At 40.2% G+C, this 19,483-nt stretch overlaps 1 pseudogene; it reads right to left on the minus strand.

Moving 5' to 3' along the window:
* Window positions 1-9,615: 9,615 nt before the first annotated feature.
* LOC102838701 lies at window positions 9,616-11,768 on the minus strand (annotated as a pseudogene).
* Between the last annotated feature and the right edge of the window lie 7,715 nt (window positions 11,769-19,483).

The following is a 19,483-nucleotide window of genomic DNA, read 5'->3' on the forward strand; positions in this document are numbered from 1 at the left end:
AAAAAAAAAAAAAAAATCTGTAGCCTAATGAATATGACTTTAATGTCCTCTTTCAGCTTCTTGCCTTCAAAGCTGCCTGAGAGATTTAAGATGCCAGTGTTAGTTGTTATGCTATACCTCAGGACTTAATTTCACTTTTTCCTGTTTTGTTTTTAAATTCTCTTTTCCTCTCCACACCCCCTGTTTTGGCCTTTTCCCTATTAAAAAACAATTCAAGGTAGCTCTTGGGCTGATAGTATCTGTGTGCATGTGTGGCAGGAGAACCCACCAGTGGTGGGGGTGGGGGGTGTCCACTTGCTCAGGCACCCCCTCTAGTCAACAGAATGGAGGTGCACAGTGTGGGGCCAATGAACTGATACCAAAATAAAAAAGCAAAACTGACAAAGTATATTGTCCATCTTTGCTCTGAGGTTCCTGTGGCATTATTCCATGTTGGGTTTATTCCCCTACTTGGTCTTGCTGTTTGGTTTCACCCAAGTTATTAGCTCCAGGCCACCAAGCCCGGTAGATTCAAAAGTACATGATTTCTTACTTCTACTACAAGTTCCACTAGCTATAACACTTCATACTTTAAAAATATTCCTACCTATGTGGTTCAGAGTTTTGGAGCTCTTCCCTGAACCCACCTCGCCTGTTATTCTGTGGTATTGCTGATGGTGAACTTCACTGCCCCTCTACCCTACCCGCCAACAAGCCCCGCCTCTCTATATATCTTTTAATCTTGTAGTTTTATCTATTATCATAGTTATCATCTCCATTCTTTGTTGTTCTTTGGTTGTTCCTTTTGGTAGGCACTTCTTCTTGTTTCATGGGTGTAATGTTGCTTCTTGCCTATTTGAGGAATGTTTCAAAAGTCTATTCCTTTTTTCCATTTTTCATTTGAGTATCCATTTGGTAGTTTATTTTTCCCTCTCAATTTGAGAGTAACGGCTTATTTTAGATATTTTCTGATTCTTGATTGTCCATTTTTTGTGTTAAATACTAAGAAAATGATTCTAAATTCTATGTGCATTGTTGGAGTTTGCCACCTGATGGACCCATTTTAGATTTCATGACCAGCTAGATATTTCCTTTGAGTTCCTTAAAGATAGGATTTGCAGATAATTTTGAGGAAGTGTTCAATTTCTCCAGAGAAAGATCCCTCAGTCTCATGCATAAAGATAAGGAGTAAAAGCCTGAGAGAACAAATCCTTACAGTAAGTATCATTCCCATCTCCTCCATACACAGAGTAGACAGGGATGGGCAACTTGGACATTGGCTACCCAAAATGGGGGGTTGGGGAGCTACAAAGGCAAGAAGTGACTGGCTTATAAGCTTTCAAGTGGGAGCAGAGGAAGGTAGAATCTCCACTGAGTAGTATCTAATCTGTCTGGGCGGGGCTGATGAAAGGAGATGGGGATAGGTCTCTTGTGATACAATAGTGAATAATTGTTATCAGGACTGCTTGTGAGGGTTGGAAATGTAAAGGTAGACATTTTGTAGCAAAAGGAGAGGAGTGATTGGCTTTGCAGTCTAGGAGCAGAGGTCCCTGGGACCATCAAGAGAGAAGAGTGGAGAGCATGACACTACCCAGAGAAACAGTGATGCCAGAGATGGAGGCAGAGATGATGATGTGGAGAGATGGAGCAGCTGGGGCCTCTAGACCCAGAGAGGGACTGTGTGCTGACGACTGGGGGGCAGGCTTTCAGTGCATACCCTTTGGTTGGTTGATGATGCATGGAGGGGATTGTAAGCATGACAGTGAAATGATATATGATAGGATGAATGCAAAGCTAATGTTTTCCCGTATAAACTACTACATAATTCACAATAAATCATTTAAAATAAAAAAGAAAGAAAGACCATATGCAAAATGTGAGATCTCCACTTGGAGAAGTGGTGACAGCTGAGGCAGTGGCATGGAGGGACAGAGCATCTGCAGTCTTCTCAGCCCATAATCCATGTAAAGTTGAGTGTCTGTGTGGAAGAGGTGACTTGCAGAATATGCTCTTTAGGCATTTACAGATTGGCTCATGGAACTTTGTACTTCTTGCCTGAAGAGGATAAAAGCTAAGGGGCTGTGTGGCTAAGAGGCTAACCACAAGAGTGAGATATACCTGACTGGAAAACTGCTATATCCCTAGTAGTGTCTGATCCTGAATTGCACACTGTTCATTTAGCTAATAAAACCCATAATTGAGAAAAAAGAGAAAAAAAAATAGTAGAAGTAGGGACACTAGTTAGAAGTTTATCACAATGACTCAGGGTCCAAGCAAAGATGGTAGACCAAGATATAGTAGTGGAAATGGAAGATGTAGCTAGATTTAGATCAGAAAATAAATATATGTTGTTGTTGTTGTTGTTAGGTACTGTTGAGTTGGTTCCAACCAAGCAATCCTATATGCAATGGAATGAAACACTGCCTGGTCTGGCACTATCCTCACAATTGCTACCATGCTTGACCCCATTGCTACTGCAGAGCAGCTGGTAGGTTTGAACCATCAACTTCTAGTTAGTAGTTAGGTACAGAGCTCCCGGGTTGTTTTTAATGGATAAGAGAAACCACTGCTTAATTTCCTTTTTATCCAAAGTAGCTACAAATAAAATCTGTAAAATAAGTTCTAGTTTGGAAGACAAATAAGGATGCATTTGGAAAGGCTATCTGAATTGTTTTGTAGAAAGAGGAACCAGAGAGATCTTTTAAAGCAAGAAGGAATGATGTAGGGAGATGGTTTCCTAGTGTTAGTCAGAGAAAGGATAGCAAGTATAAAATGAGGAGAATTATAAAAGGAGAAACTGAGAGTCTAAAGAATTTATCGAAATGGAAAACAAAAAATTTTGCCACCGGAGTAGATGGATCCAAGTAGTGAATATAGCAAAAGATCCTATCAGGTGACAAGTGGCACCAGGTAGAAGCTGAGCGGTTCTCTGGAGCTCATCTTCTGTTTGCTGAACGCACAAATTGTTGGGAGCTCTTTACTTTGTCACCAGCAAGCATCTTATCTGCTGACTATTCCCTAGGGAGATGCCAATCTGCTGCAACACTTTACTTGATCTCATTTGATTGCATTACGGAGACCCCTCCACCCAGTGTCACAGAACACTCACTAACTGAAGGAAGTCGGAGAATGGAGCCCTGCAGACTTAGGTAGAGGATGATGGGAAAGCCACCACACTTACCCAACATTCTTGAAGGGACACATGCTCCACTGAATCAATTTGGGGCCAACTTTCAGATGTGCCAGTGGTTAATAACTGCATTTCAAATTGTGTTTTGTGATGTAAGCGAGAGGCAGTTCTCTCAACATCCCCAATTAAATAGTGAACACAAGAGCATTACTATGATGAAGGTACTTTCCTGAAGTGCGCATAACCTGGAAAACTGAAGCACAGTAATATACTGCTAGAGTCATCAGGTGATGGAATTAAGTCCATATTTTGTAACTACTAAGAGACAATTGTTTGAACAGAACAAAGGGATACTGATGATTTAAAACCGGGAAAGGTGTGCACTATGGTTGTATCTTTTTAATATACTTATTCCATTTGTTTGCTGAGCAAATAATCTGAGTAGTTGGATTGTACGAAAAAGAATGTGGCATCAGGACTGGAGGAAGACTCACTAACAACCTGCAATATGCAGATGACACAGCTTTGCTTGCTGGAAGTGAAGAGGACTTAAGATACTTACTGATGAAAATCAACAACTACAGCTTTCTGTATGGATTGTACCAAAATGTAAGGAAAATGAAAACCTTTACAAGTGGCCCAATAAATAACATCATGATAAATAGAAAAATAAATAAATAAAAAGGATATGTACAAGAAACTCTCCCCTAACAAAGTGGAAGAACAAGAATGAGGGGGACAATTGGAGGTAAATGCTAAAAATATTAAAAGCTCTGTCAGGTAGGTCCATTAGGTGATTGTCATGGACTGAATTGTATTCCTCCAAAATAATGTGTCAGCTTGTCTGGATCATGCTTCTCAGTGGTTTGGTAGTTATGCGATAATATGCCATGATGCAATCTGTTGTGACAACCAGTCAGAGGGTTAAGGGTGGAATATACCATTCTTTGGAGCCCTGGTAGCTTGGCAGGTTATGCCTTGTACTGTTAACTGCAAGGTCAGCAGCTTGGTCCACCTCGGGAATAGAATAAGGCTTTCTGCTCCCATAAAGGTGGAAACCCTATACAGGGTAGCTATGAGTCATAGCTTTCAGAATCACAGAAACTCACAACGAGATGGATTGGCCAAGTGGCAGCATCAATGGACTGAAGCGCGGCAACAATAGTGAGGTTGGCCCAGGATCAGGCAGTGTTTCATTCTGCTGTGCATAAGGTCACTATGGGTCGGTACTGACTCGATGGCACCAAACAACAACATGAGTCAAAACCCAACTTAAAGGCATGCAGCCAGCCAGCCTACCACACCATCACTACCTTGATCTGATGTCGGGGATCTTCCCAGGGGTGTGTCTGCAGCACCTTTTATTTGACAAGAGCTAAAAGGAGAAAGAAATGAGCAGAGAAAGACAGACCTAAGACCACCAAGAAAGAAGAGTCCTTTGGAGTGGAATGTGTCTTTTGGACCTGGGGTCCCTGCACTGCGATTCTTCTAGGTCCAGGAAAAGATCGATGCCAAGACATATGGAGATCTTCAAGCAATGCTGGGTCTATACGTGCGTAAAGGAGACAAGGACATTTCTCCAGAGCCAGCAATCTTATTTTGAACTTGTTGTTGTTGTTAAGTGCCGTTGAGTCGGTTCCGACCCATAGTGACCATGAAAAGAGTTTCCGAGGCTGTAAATCTTTACGAGAGCAGAAAGCCTCATCTTTCTCCAGTGGAGCAGCTGGTAATTTCAAACTGCTGACCTTGCGGTTCACAGCCCAATTTGTAACCACTACGTTATGTGAAAGAATAAATTTCAAGCTGAAAGAACTGAGGAAGACATTAAAGCCTTACCTTGCAATATTGAAGGATTCTATGGGTAAACTATTGAATGTTGCAGGAAGTATCAAAAGAATATGAAAGGAATAGACAGAATCATTATAATAGAAAGAATTAGTCAATGTTCAACCATTTTGAGAGGTAACATATAATCAAGAACTGATGGCACTGAAGGAAGAAGTCCAAGTTAACACTGAAGGCATTGGCAAAAAATAAGTCTCCAGGAGTCATGGAATACAAATTGAAATATTTCAACAAACTGATGCATTCACTCATCTATGCCACAAAATTTGAAAGACATTGGGATTCAGAGATCTTCAAACAACATCATTAACATAACATGTAAGTAAAATTTTGCTGAAGATAATTTAAAAACCTGAGTTGTGGTGCTTTCACAAGGAGCTGCCAAACTTCAATACAGATTTAGAAGAGGACATGTAACCAAGGATATCATTACTAATATCAGATGGATCTTGGCTGAAAGCGACAATACTAGAAAGATACTGTGTTTCATTAGCTATGCAAAGGCATTCCTCTATGTAGATCATAATAAACTATATATAACATTGCACATGGTGGTTGTTCTTGACCTCTTAATTGTGCTCCAGAGGAACTGGTTCAAAGACTAAAATATACTGCATGATTTAAAGTAAGCCAGAGTGTACAACATGGTTGTATCCTTTTATTCATATGTATTCAATTTGTATGCTGAGCACATAATCTGAAAAACTGGATTAGATGAAGAAGAACATGGCACCAGGATTGAACTCATAAACAATCAACAATATGCAGGTGACACAACCTTGCTTTCTGAAAGGGAAAAAGGACTTGAATACCACTGTGAAGGTCAAAGACTATTGCCATAAAAAAAGTATGAATTCCACCTCAATGTAATCCTCACAACTGGATCAGTACATATCATCTTGATAAGAAGAGAGAACCTTGAAGTTGTCAGAGTTCATTTTGCCTGGATCTACAATTAGCACTTATGAAAACAGCAGTGAAGAAATCAAGAGATGTGTACTGCATAAATATATCTGCTGTAAAAGGTCTTAAAGTGTTAAAAAGCAAAGATGTCACTTTGAGGACTAAGGTGTCCCTGACCCAGCCATGGAATTTTCAAGGCTGTCTCTAGTACTTTTGCCATGTTGTCAAGAAGGACCAATCCTTGTACAAGGACATAACACTTTGTAAAGTCAATGAAAAAGAGGAAGATCCCCAATAAGATGGATTGGCATAATGGCAGCAGCAATGAGCTCAAACATAACAACAATTGTGATATGGTGCAGGACCAGGCAGTGTTTCATCCTCCTGTGCATCGGGTCCCTGTGAGTTGGAACCAACTCCAAGGCACTTACCAGTAACAACAATAGGATTTTGTTGTTGTTGTTGTTAAGTGCCGTCAAGTCTGTTCCGACCCACAATGACCCTGTACAGGGTTTCTGAGGCTGTAAACGGGAGCAGAAAGCCTCATTTTTCTCCCACGGAACAGCTGGTAGTTTTGAACTGCTGACCTTGCAGTTTGCAGCCCGATTCGTAACCACTACGCTACTAGAGCAACAGGATAGCAGGGTAATAAGATAAGAAAAGAAAGAAGGCTAATAAAATGTGTGGTGTCAAGGCAAGTGCCATGAAAATCAACTGAAGGTCTAGCTCTCATTGAAGGAATCTGGAAGAATATGCACGGCAATTTTTAAAACAAAGAGTGAAAAAGTTGGGGTATTTTATTCCTCTTCTACCACTATTTAAGGGCTTCTTCCCGGTATATTTGGCTTATTCATGCATTTTCATGGCCAAGAAAAATAATCTTTCATTCAAAGAGCCATAGATTTTCACAATAAGTAGTCTTTTAAATGAAGATGTGAATGCAGAGGGGATTCGGACACAGAAATATCAACATCTTCTACAAAAATTAAACTTTTATATAGCAAGGAAATTTCCAATGACTTGGAGACATAAGTTTTCTAATTTAAAGATCTCACTAAGTACATATCACAATGGAAGTAAGTATCCTTTTGCTAAAATATGCCACCATGAAATTTCACATCAGGGATAAAGAGAAGACCATAAAATCCCCCTGAAGTGATAGGGACACTTTCACATAAAAAGGATCAAAATAGTACCATAGAAAATGAGGAGAATGAAAGAATAGCTTCAAAATTCTAAAGGAAAACTGATTTTCATTATATAGTTTTATTCTATTCAAACTCTCAAATATGAAAAGAAAAAAGTATACACATTGCCCCCCCCAGATTTTAATATTTTAAAAATGATTACATCCCATGCACTTTTTTCCTTTTTTAAAAAATGTCATCAAAATGTAAGAACAAAGTAAAAATAAAGGAATCCAGAAAAGAGGAGATACAACCTGGATGAAGGGAATTGTTAAAATGATAGCTAACAGAAAACCCAGGGTTTATTTGTGCTGGAGACATTGTGGCCCACACTGGAGAAGGAATATAGTGGACCCAAGAAGGGTTGTCTTTATGAAACTGTTGAAACTGAGAATAAATGTTTGACATTGTAAAAAAATAATAGTAATATGGAGAAGCATTTTGAACAGTTGTTGGAAGGTGTGGAATGCGTTCTTTGATACACCTAAAACTAAGCAAATAAAAAATTTCAACTCCAGATAAAACAAAATGGGTATGAAAAATTAAATGTGATTATGGCACATCTCTTGATGGAACAGTGAGAAATATTTACATAGTCATAATAATAAAAGCACTGAGGAGTAGTTAATAAAAAAATTACAATATAATCACACTAAAAGGGATAGTGGCAAGGGAAATCGAGTGAGATAGAAGCAAAGTATTCATCTCTCAGAAGAGGAAATTAGTGGGCAATGTCAAAACTTGAGACTTCAAACACATCATCTAGGTGTATTTTTATAAAAGGATAACTAGAAAGAACTTCTTAAGGAGTTGTAAGTGAGTGTCCCTAGAGCAATCAAGAGAAAACAAGTGAATGTGTCATGTTGGTTTTTGGGTTCTGTTCTGTTCCTTGAGTACCAGATTTCTGCAGCCCCTCTTCTAATTTTTTTGTGCTGCTTTAGTATCCTCCTATGCTATGTGATTCCCCCAAATATGCTTTTTTACTTATTTCACTTACCAGTTAGAATTCAGATTGTGTCACTTATGATAGATTCCAGGCTATTACAATGTTAGATGTGAACCTCATTAATGAATGTATCCTGATAACTTGCATTTAAAAATTAGTTCTAATCTGTGTCTGCCCCATATACTGTGAAGATCAAGCTCATTATGGCATAAATTTACTTAATCTGGTGCCCCTCCCTCCCCCCCACCCCAAGATTTATTGCCTTCATTTCTGGTCTCATTCACATTCCAGTCATACCAACTTCTTACCTTTCCCCTATTCTGCCTTCTGCCTACCATTCTGACCTAGACAACATGCTTTTTATCATCTCGATTCTTTTGATACGTACCAAACTGCAAAGCCATTTGAACTGCAAGGTTGGTGGTTCAAACTCACCAGCTGCTCCTTGGAAACCCTATACAGGGTCACTATGGATCGGAATTGACTTGAAGGTACTTAAGAGCAACAACATTCTTTTGATGATGGTGATGTTAAGTGCCATCAACTTGGTTCTGACTCATAGCAACCCTGTATACAGTTTCCAAGGAGTGGCTGGTGAGTCTGAACCACCGACCTTGTGGTTCAAACCACCCTTGTGCTCTAGTACTTCATCCCACAGCTCCACACCAGGATTCCTCTGTTTCTGGATAATTGTTAGTTATTTTCTACTCAGGCCAATTATCCCTTTCCTCAGTCTTCTGTCAATTGAGGTTGGCACTCAACTGCTTGGATCTGTTGACATTGTTGTTAAATGCCTTCGAGTCAGTTCTGACTCACAACAAACCTGTATAGGGTTTTCAAGGAGAAGCTCGTGGGTTTGAAGTGCTGACCTTGTGCTTTGCTATCCAGTGCAGATCCTACAGTGCCACACCATTAGTAACATTTAAAATGTTATTCTGCAATTTACTGTTTCTATTTCTGTATCTGCCTTTAGACAAGAATTTCTTTAAAGGCTAAAACTATATCAAGCATCTCTGTATTCCCAGAATTCAATATAGGTGTTCAATAAATTTGTATGGAACTGATGAACTTAGCATTCCATCAATGTGGGACTAAGATACAATGTGATTATGTTGGTGTTTAAGTTATCTGTGTTTTTTTTTTAACTGTATAAAATGGCATCATTTTATTTTGCATACTTTAATTTCAGAACAAAATAAAAAACAACAAAAAGACACAATACACAACATCTAACCCCACTCCCAAATAAGGGAGGGGGAACAGGGCCTGAGGGTCTTATATTGTTGTTGTTGTTATGTGCTGTGAAGTCGGTTCTGACTCATAGCGATCTTGGACAGGGTTTCCAAGGCTGTAAATCTTTTACGGGACCAGAAAGCCTCATCTTACTCCCGCGGAACAGCTAGTAGTTTCGAACTGCTGACCTGCGGTTCGCAGCCCGGTTCGTAACCACTACATTACCAGAGCTCCAGAGGGCCTTATATCCTGCCTTATTACACACAAGTCCCAGGAGGCAAAATAACCACTAGTTTATCAGCAGATGGAGCCAGGTGGGACAGGGCCACTCAAGACTGCTGTTGGAATCACAGGGACATTACAGAGGGCACAAGTTTTGTAGGTAGAAATGACTAATCTACTTCTTCCATGTGAGATGCATCCTCATCACCCTCAAAGGGGCGGATCTCACCAGGAACAGCAGTACTGGGTTCCTCAGCTCTCATTTCATCTTCATCACTGCCTAAGCCCAGCTTGATCATGTGGTAGATGCGGTTGGAGTGGGTTTGGAGATCCTCAAGGGAAAAGCCAGAAGAGAGCAGTACAGTTTCAAAGAGCAGGACCACTAGGTCCTTGACAGCTTTGTCGTTCTTGTCTGCTTCAGCCTTCTGCCTCAGTGTCTCCACGATGGGGTGATCTGGATTGTTCTCCACGTGCTTTTTGACCATCATGTAGTCCATTGTAGAGTTGTCCCTCACAGCCTGGGCTTTCATGATCCATTCCTTGTTGGCTGTCCAGCCATATGTACTAGTCACAATGCAGCAAGGCGAAGACACAAGTCTATTGGAGATTGTTACCTTCTCAATCTTCTTATTCAAGCTTTCTTTCATGAGCTTGCACAAGTTCTCAAACTTGGCCTTGCTTTCTTCCATTTTCGTTTTCTCCTGTTCATCCTCTGGGAGCTCTAGGCCTTTCTTGGTAACTGAGACCAGGCTCTTCCCATCAAACTCTTTGAGCTGCTGCTCACAGAACTCATCGATAGGCTCCATAATATAAACTACCTCCAAGCCCCGCTTTCGTACTCGCTCCACAATGCAGAACTGGCTACCTGCTCTTTGCTTTCGCCAGTGATATAATAGATGGACTTCTGAGTTTCCTTCATGTAAGAAGGAGAGAGAGAAGTCATTTCATCTCCAGACTGGGAAGCATGATAGCGCAGCAGCTCAGAAAGGCATCGCCGCTTAGTACAGTCCTCATGGATTCCAAACTTTAAATTCTTAGAGAATGCCTCATAGAATTTCTTATAGTTCTCCTTGTCTTCTGCCAACTCAGAGAAGAGCTGAAGGCACTTCTTGAAAATGTTTCTGCAGATAACCTTCAAGATTTTGCTTTGCTGGAGCATTTCCGGGGAAATGTTGAGGGGCAGGTCCTCGGAGTCCACTACACCTTGAATGAAGTTGAGATACTCTGGTATTAACTCATCACAGCTGTCCATGATGAACACACAGTGGACATAAAGTTTAATGTTGTTCTCTTTCTTCTTAATCTCAAAGAGATCAAAGGGAGCCAGACAGGGAATGAACAACAATGCTCTGAATTCCAATTGACCTTCTACTGAGAAGTGCTTCACAGCCAAGTGGTCTTCCCAGTCATTTGTAAGGCTCTTATAGAACTCCCCATATTCCTCCTGGGTGATGTCATCAGGATTTCTGGTCCAAATGGGCTTGGTCTTTAGTTCTTCACAGTCAATGTATTTCTCCTTAATTTTCTTGGTCTTCTTTTTCTTGTCCTTACTACTATCATCTTCCTCATCTGAGCCCACATCTTCAATCTTAGGCTTCTTTTCTTCACCCTTATCTTCTTCTTCTTTCTCACCTTTCTCTTCCTCTGCCTCATCATCACTGATTTCCTTTTCTCGTTCTTTCTCCAGGTAAAGGGTGATGGGATAGCCTATGAATTGTGAATGCTTCTTCAGTACTTCTTTCACTCTCCTCTCCTCTAAGTACTCTGTCTGGTGGTCTTCTTTAAGGTGAGGAATCAGTTTGATACCCCGACCACTGGGTTCCCCATGGTCAGCATGAACAGTAAAGAAACCTCCAGCAGAAGACTCCCATGCAAACTGTTCATCATCATTATGCTTTGTGATCACAACCACTTTCTCTGTCACCAAATAGGCAGAATAAAAGACAACACCAAATTGTGCAATCATGATAATGTCTGCACCAGCCTGCAGAGCCTCCATAAATGCTTTGGAACCAGACTTGGCAATGGTTCCCAGATTGCTTATGAGATCACCCTTGGTCATGCCAATGCCGGTGTCCACCAGAGCAAGAGTATGCTCCTGGGGGTTGGGGAAGATGTCAATTTTCAGCACTTTACCACGATCTGTCAGGCTCTCATAGTGAATCTTGTCCAAGACATCAGAAGCATTTGAGATCAACTCCTGGAGAAAAATGTCCTTGTTGGAACAGAAGCTATTGATGATGAGTGACATAAATTGGGCAATCTCTGACTGGAGGGCAAAGGTCTCCACCTCCTCCTTTCCATGGTACGCTTCCTCAGGCATCTTGAAGGGGAAGGGCTGTAAGTAGCAAACAGCAGTGGGAAAGCGCCAAGTACAGCTTGCACGAGGGTGACTCCTCAGTTATCTATTTCTGCATAAAACAAAACAAACAGAAAAGACTCCTAAGTATTGTTGTTGTTGTTAGGTGTGATGCAGTGGGTTCTGACTCAGAGTACTGTCTCATCCTCTCAATTGGAGCCCATTGTTGGAGCCACTGTATCAGACCATCTCATTGAAGTCTTCCTTTTCTGCGCTGATCTTCTACTGCCCCAAGCATATTGTCCTACTTGATAACATGTCCAAAGTATGAGAGGTGAACTCTCGCCATCGTCACTTCCAAGGAGCAATCTGGCTGTACTTCCCAAACAGATTTGTTTATAGTGGCTTATTTATGCCCTTACTATACTGAAAGTTGGGCAGGGGTCGGTGAGTATGGCTTGTCACTGCTTTATGTAGTTATGGCTGAAGTCATTCATGTGGCTTCATTGAACTGATAATTCAGGTAGAGATAGAACATAAAGATGGTTTCATTCATGTGTCTGTTCCTCAGCTGGGGATGTTGGAATGACTGGGGTACACATATTCTCTCTCCTTGTCTGCTCTTTTCATTTAGTACTATATCCTGAGCTTCTTTTACACTGCAGCTGGGACCTATAAGGGCAAAGACAAGTTCCTAAGCTTCAGTTCTGGATTCTCAATGTCACATCTATCACGTTCCATCGAAACAACTCATAGGCAGGCCTAAATTCAAGTGAGGGAGAATAGCTTCAATGTGTTGGTGGGAATAATGATGTGCATTGAAGTAGGAGAAATTGTTGCTGACCATCTTTACAGGCATCGCAAGGTTAGCAGTTCGAAACTACCAGTGGTTCCACGGGAGAAAGATGAGGCATTCTGCTTCCGTAAAGATTTATAGCCTCAGAAACCCTGTACAGGGTCGCTATGAGTTGGAACCAACTCCATGGCACATAACAACCACCACCACCATAATTGATCATTTAATTTTTATGTGTTGGCAAACCAGAAAAATATAATCTTATGTCTTGGAATCTAAAACTTTATTTTATAAGTTAGATTATACTTAAATGAGTCAGGAAAAGTAGATTGGCTATAGGTGAATGTCGGGTGGGCTTAAATTGTTTTGCCTGAGTTATTTTAATTTCAGAGATAAAAACGAATGACTCAATTATGAGATTTGAATAGCCAGCCTCAGACATGGTACTGGTAGAGTTGTCTACAAATCATAAAGGGATACATTGTGTTTGTAAAAGCCAATGGGAAAGAAGGGACTCTGACTCAATGATTGCAGAAACTTTTCATGAAAAATTGCCCAGAAGATACTTCTGATAATATTAACCATCCTTGGTCAAATTTTAGAGTAATATCCATTTTTAAAAGAATCCATTATATGCAACCATTCTGTCTTGGAACATACTATTGCACTCTAATATTTTAGAATATATGGAAGTTTAACAGAATAATTAATGGGTATACCTACATTTTAGACATGTCCATTATACTAATTAAAATCTAGTATGGCCACAGCTTTTTAATTACTTTCCATCATTGCTATAGTCAATGAAGCTAGCTTTATTACCCACTATAATGTCTCACTTGTAATAAATCTTCATAAAACCTGAAAAGACTTTCCAATTCTGAAATTCCAGCGACAGATTTGCTGCCTAGCTTTGCTGGAAACAGAATGTGTAATGGAGCTTTATTTGCTTGTTACCTGAAAAGACAAACACTACAAATAAAATTAAAGCAAAGAGGACTCATGCCTTTCCCTTGCTCTGTTCTTCCTCTTGTATTTCAGTATTTTCAATTCTTTGTTAATAACACACACTTAGAACAAAAGCATGGAGGCATTGCCTGAGGCTTAAGAAAACTAGAGAAAATGTCTGAAATCTTGTATTTTAGTTCTGGTTCTAGGATGCCTGGTGCCACAGTGGGTTAAGTAGTCAGCTGCTAGCTAAAAAATTTGGTGGTTTGAACCCACCAGACCCTTCTCAGGAGAAAAGATCTGGTGATCTGCCCCTGTAAAAATGATAGCCTAGGAAACCTTATGGGGTAACTCGATTCTGTTACATGGAGTCACCATGAGGCTAAAATCAGCTTGACAATATCTAACAGGTGTCCTGGTTCTGCCACTTATTGGAGGTTCTTAATCTTTAACTAAGTTCCTTAAACTCTCTGATATTTGTTTTTCCAGTTCTATAAAAAGAATGAGTTCAACATCTCTGTTTTCGTCACAGATGAGAGGGGGTGGGAAAAAGCTATATATTTTTATGCAGATCTAGGGAAAGAATTGGCGAAACAGTAAATGAAACAATAAGAAATCAGAGGTAGGTTTGGCATTGATTCATTTAATATTTATTGAGTGTCTAAGAGTCTTGGTGTGGCGCTGTAGGATAACCACTGAACTGCAAGGTTGGCTGGAAATGCAGTGTCGGTGGTTCAAACTCATAAGCTGCTCATCAGAAACCATATGGAGGGTCACTATGCATTTGAACTGACTCAATGGTACTTAACAACAAAGTATGTGCTAGGCACTGTACTCAGAGCTGGAGACTGGGTGGTGAATAAGATAGATGTGATACCCCCATCTTTGTGAAGTGTGTGGCCTGGAAAAGGGAAACATATTTAAAAAATAAGAAAACAACTAGTATGTCAAGGTTATTGTCATTAAGTACCATCGAGTCAGTTCCTATTCATAGTGATCCTGTGTAGAGTTTCTGAGGCGTGGCTGGTGGGTTTGAACCACTGGCCTTGATGTTCACAGTCCAGTATTTATACTACGATGCCACACCAGAATGCCAATATTCCTGTTGTTGTTGTTGTTGTTGTTAAGTGCTGTCGAGTCGGTTTCGACCCATAGCGACCCTGAACAGGGTTTCCCAGGCTGTAAATCTTTACGGGAGCAGATCGCCTCATCTTTCTCCCGCGGAGCAGCTGGTAGTTTCAAACTGTGGACCTTGTGGTTCGCAGCCCGATTCGTAACCACTACGCTACCAGAGCTCCTTAGTAACCCTATAAAAGAGTCCTGGTAACATAGTGGGCTACACATTGACCTCAGGGTCAGCAATTCCAGCAGCCAATCCTTGGAAAAAAGATGAGGCTTTCTCCTCCCGTAAAGATTTATAGCCTCAGAAACCACCACCACCAAGCCTATAAAAGAAAGAAACATGACACTAAGATATCAAGAAAGAGTGACAGCTGTCTTGGTATACCATATTGGTATGAAAAATTAAACCTAGACGGTGGATAGCATAAGACTAGCAGATAAAGGGAGTCTTGGGATGGCGCTGGAAAACAAGCACTTTGCTAACAAAGTCGGCAGATTGGACCTACCAGCTGCTCCTTGGAAACTATACAGGGTTGCTATGAGTCAGAACTGACTTAATGGTAGTAAATATAACAACATAACATGGGAAACACCAAAGTGAAAAATCAATTCAAGGAAGAGAGGTGTGGATAGAACATTGTTAACATATTGTCCCTAAGAAAAATGTTGAAATCCTAATCCCTGTACCTGTGATATGATCTTATTTGGGGAAACTGGACTTTTCTTTGCAGCTAAATTTATGAAATCGTGACTGGAGAAGAGTGTGTCCTAACCCCAACCCTTTCTCATAATCATAGGACAGAGACAGAAGCAGTTAGTCAGAGTCACATACAGGGTGACGATAGACTCCATGTAATGATGGAGACAGATGCAGTTTTAAGTAGAAAAGAAATGTGGCCAGCAAAATTAGGAGAGAAACATGGCATGGTCCCTTTTTCAAAGCCTCCAAAAGACATGACCAAGACCCTGATTTGGACTTCTAGCCTCCAGAACTGTGAGAACATGTTTTGTAAACCCCCCAACTTTGTGATATTTTATTAGGGCAGCATTATGAAGGACAGGAAGAGGAGAGGACAAGCATCTGAGGTAAGATTTTTGTGAGCTAAGAAAGGGGCTTGTATTTGATTCTAAGTGTCATGGCAAACACTAGTGGCTTTTAAGCACAACTGTGACAAGATCTGATATCATGCTTTAAGGAGATTCCTTCTGATGTTAAATTTTAAGGGTCAAGAATGAAAGTAAGAAGCTGATGTAGATCTGGGTCTGCATTCTTTCTAGTCAGAGACTGTGATAATGGTTTAGCAGTGATCGTGGAGAGCGGTGATAATGGCTTAGGTTATGGCAGTTGGATTGAAATAGCGGAGACTGGATAGATCCAAGACGTGTTTTGGAAGTAGACCCCAAAGGATTTGTTAGAATAATTACCATTGGAGAAGAATAAAAGATCAAATGACTCCCCAGTATTGTACTTGAACAAATAGCAAGGTGGTTTCCTACTTAGACAAATGGGAAATCTGGAACAAGTTTTTAAGGTTAATAAAATATGCCATCATGATGTGTTAAATTTGATATTTAAATGGAGCTTTAAAGAAGGCATTGGATTAGCTGAGAATTAAGTTATGGGTTAGAGAAATTTGATAGTTGCTTAAATTTCCCACCCAACTCCACATGTAAAAGGCCTGGAAATTTGCTTCTGTAAAGATTACAGTCTAGGAAACCCCATAGGGCCATTGTACTCTGTTACATGTGTCACTGAGCTAAATCAACTTGGTGACATCTAGCAACAACAATATATGAAGAAACGATCAACAGGCAAGCTCCTCATGAACTGTAGCTTATCATATTTAAAGACAATCAAACCCTTCTATAAAACGTTTTATTTGAATTTTTAAACAAACTTTCCTTTTTCTATTGATTTTTCCATTCACAATGTCCTTTTTTTCCACATTGACTCCTCATTCATTTTGCAAATATTTAATGAACACCTACTCCATACTGAGATTTCTTACTTTAACAACCGCGAAGATTAAAGTTGTATTGATTGATGTCCTGATGTGTTGCTGTAGGATAAGCACTGGGCAGCTAACTGCAAGGTTGGTGATTCAAACCCACCAACCACTTCTCGGGAATTCTACACAGGTTTGCTATGAGTCAGAACAGACTTGACAACACTTAATAACAACAACAGCAACAACTCCATACTTGACCTTGTCCCTCACCACACCTCTGTGTGATAAGCTGAGCAGGGTGGCGAAACTGCGTCTCTGGAATGTGATATGATTTATTTGCTTATCAGTGTTGGGACAGAAGTCCAGTGGTATTGTTTTTGTTTTTACCTCAGTGTTATATCGAGTGTTCCTGGAACTAGGAGAAATGGAGTATAGTAGAACTTGGGGATTCAGAGTTATCACTCATGTTTTTGACTATTCATGGGCAACTGAAAACTTGATGACATGTAGGATGTGTTCATATATTTTAATATTACTGAAGCATACATCTGAAATGCTGCAAGGCTACTGTGTGGGAGTGTGTATACCGGAGATCTGCTATTTGTCCCTGCCTGGTGCCTCTTCTCTATTCTTTGGTGAAAGCTCCTGAGTTTTGCTTTGGGAATTATGCCTTACCCAATGGACACTGCCTTCATTGGAATAGAAGTCAAGAAACCTAGCCCTCCACTGAGGAGAGTTTGAGCATTTAACTCAAAGTCAGTCAGTATGCTCTCTCTCCAAGAACTTTAAATCTTGAAGTGGGAAATACAAGGACTGAAAATCTTTGGGGAAGGTACAGTCCTGCCAGGATATTCTGAAAATGGTGTCCATTCATGGAGTGTCCATGCATTTCCATAATAAAGAATTGTTGGTATTGTTGTTAAGTGCCATCGAGTTGGGTCCAACTTATAGCAACCCTGTATAAGGTTTCCAAGGGGTGACAGGTGGGTTTGAACCACCAACCATGTTGTTAGCAGTCCAGTGCTTATCCTACAGCACCAAACCAGGACTTCTTATCAAGGATGGGAGGTTACCAAACCATGTATTTTAAGTTTGTGGGTCATATGATCTGTGTCTCCTATTTGACTTTGTTGTAAAAGGAAAGCAGCCACAGACAATATGGAAACAAAAAGGTATGACCATTTTCCAATAAAACATTATTTATAAAAACAGTTACTGGGCTAGATTTGGTCTGTGGGTTATAGTTTGGCAACCTAGAGCCTCAGTTCTTGATCTTCTTAAACCTAGTTTTCCAGCTGTACCTATTATTCTCTGAATGCTCCCTTATTCTTCTAAGTAAATTCTTTTTTATTATTATTATTTAATGTTGTTAGAATTCATTTCTCTTGCTTGCCACCAAAGAAAATGCAGATAGCCAAAGTGATGTAGATTGAGTCTTTCGGCTACTGAGTGAGCCCAGCTGATTACCCAATATCTCTGTATTTATGAGGTTTTCTCTGTATACTTTCTACTAGCATATGGAATAGCAATAAGGGAACAGTCTCAGTGAAAAATGGCTAAGCCTGGTGATGTAAGTGCAGAAACAGTGAAGAGACTATAATAAAAGAAAAGAAAGAAAAATGATACTCAGAGAGATGTTTTTTTGTTGTTGTTAAGTGCTGTTGAGTTGGTTCTTACTCACAGTGACCCTGTATAGGGTTTCTGAGAAGTGACTGGAGAATTTGAACCACGGACTTTGTGGTTCAAACTGACCTTGCCATGCAGAACAATATCCCATGGTGCCATAACAGGAATGTGGAATTTTGCAGTGACTCAATTCTGTGACTTGAAGTAACACTGAAAAAGGAAATAAGAAATAGTGGGTTTATGAAATTGTTTTAATGAATATTCCAATGAGATTTTTAAAGTTAGCAAGAGAGAGATTAAAAATGTAATTTTTAAAGTTAAATTTTAAAATTAAAATGCTTATGGTACACTTTATTCATACAGGGTACCTAAACTTTCCATATTGGAAGGATCTTAAGCCTGTGCAAACATTTTCATATTGTCTACTTGGGGTTATGTGAGAATCTCAGAGAATAATATTTCAGAGTGGCAAAATTTCCCTTCCTGCTTCACCTTCCTGTCTCTCATTGTTCTAATTGTTGTTGTTGTTGTTACGTGCCGTCGAGTCGGTTCCGACCCATAGCGACCCTGTGCAGGGTTTCCGAGGGTGTAAATCCTTAAGGGAGTAGAAAGCCTCATCTTTCTCCCGCGGAGCAGCTGGTAGTTTCGAACCGCTGACCTTTAGGTTCGCAGCCCGATTCGTAACCACTACGCTACCATAGCTCTAATAGGAAAACAAATATTGTTGAGTATTCTATTTAGATCAAGTATATGAAACCATCATTTCTTCTCACAGTCTCACACTAGAAATAATTTTAAATGAGCACTGTTTGGGTGTCAAGGAATTTTTCCTCTAATTGAGAAGAGGATGTTGCCCACACAGGATAACTAGAATACTCCAAAGTGGTCAGTTCATTCAAGAAAGAATTGATCACTCAAGGGTTTGCTGATGAAGCTAAGCAGAGGGACACAGTAAAACTAGCCTTTTTCAGGCAACATCAGAATGTTTGCATCCCAAACATAAAAGGGATCGTACAAACTCCTATTCCTTCATTTTATACATGAAACACAGAGCTGTGGAAATTATCATATTTTTTTCACAGTTAATGTGCTCTCATAAATTAATATGCCCAGTGTCTGGAAAATAAATGTTGAAAATTTTTAGTTTGTCTTGAAGCCATTCCCAGCTAGGCCTGAAGATGGTGGAGTTCTTCATGTCTTTTCCAAGGTGTGTGGTACTGGAGAATGGCAGAGGGTCGGGTGGAGGGCTATACACAGGGCTGCTAGTGGGGGCCGGAGCCCATGAGTGCCTGTGTCCC

Source organism: Chrysochloris asiatica, unplaced genomic scaffold (assembly GCF_000296735.1).
Source record: "Chrysochloris asiatica unplaced genomic scaffold, ChrAsi1.0 scaffold00046, whole genome shotgun sequence".
Classification (NCBI taxonomy): Eukaryota; Metazoa; Chordata; class Mammalia; order Afrosoricida; family Chrysochloridae; genus Chrysochloris; species Chrysochloris asiatica.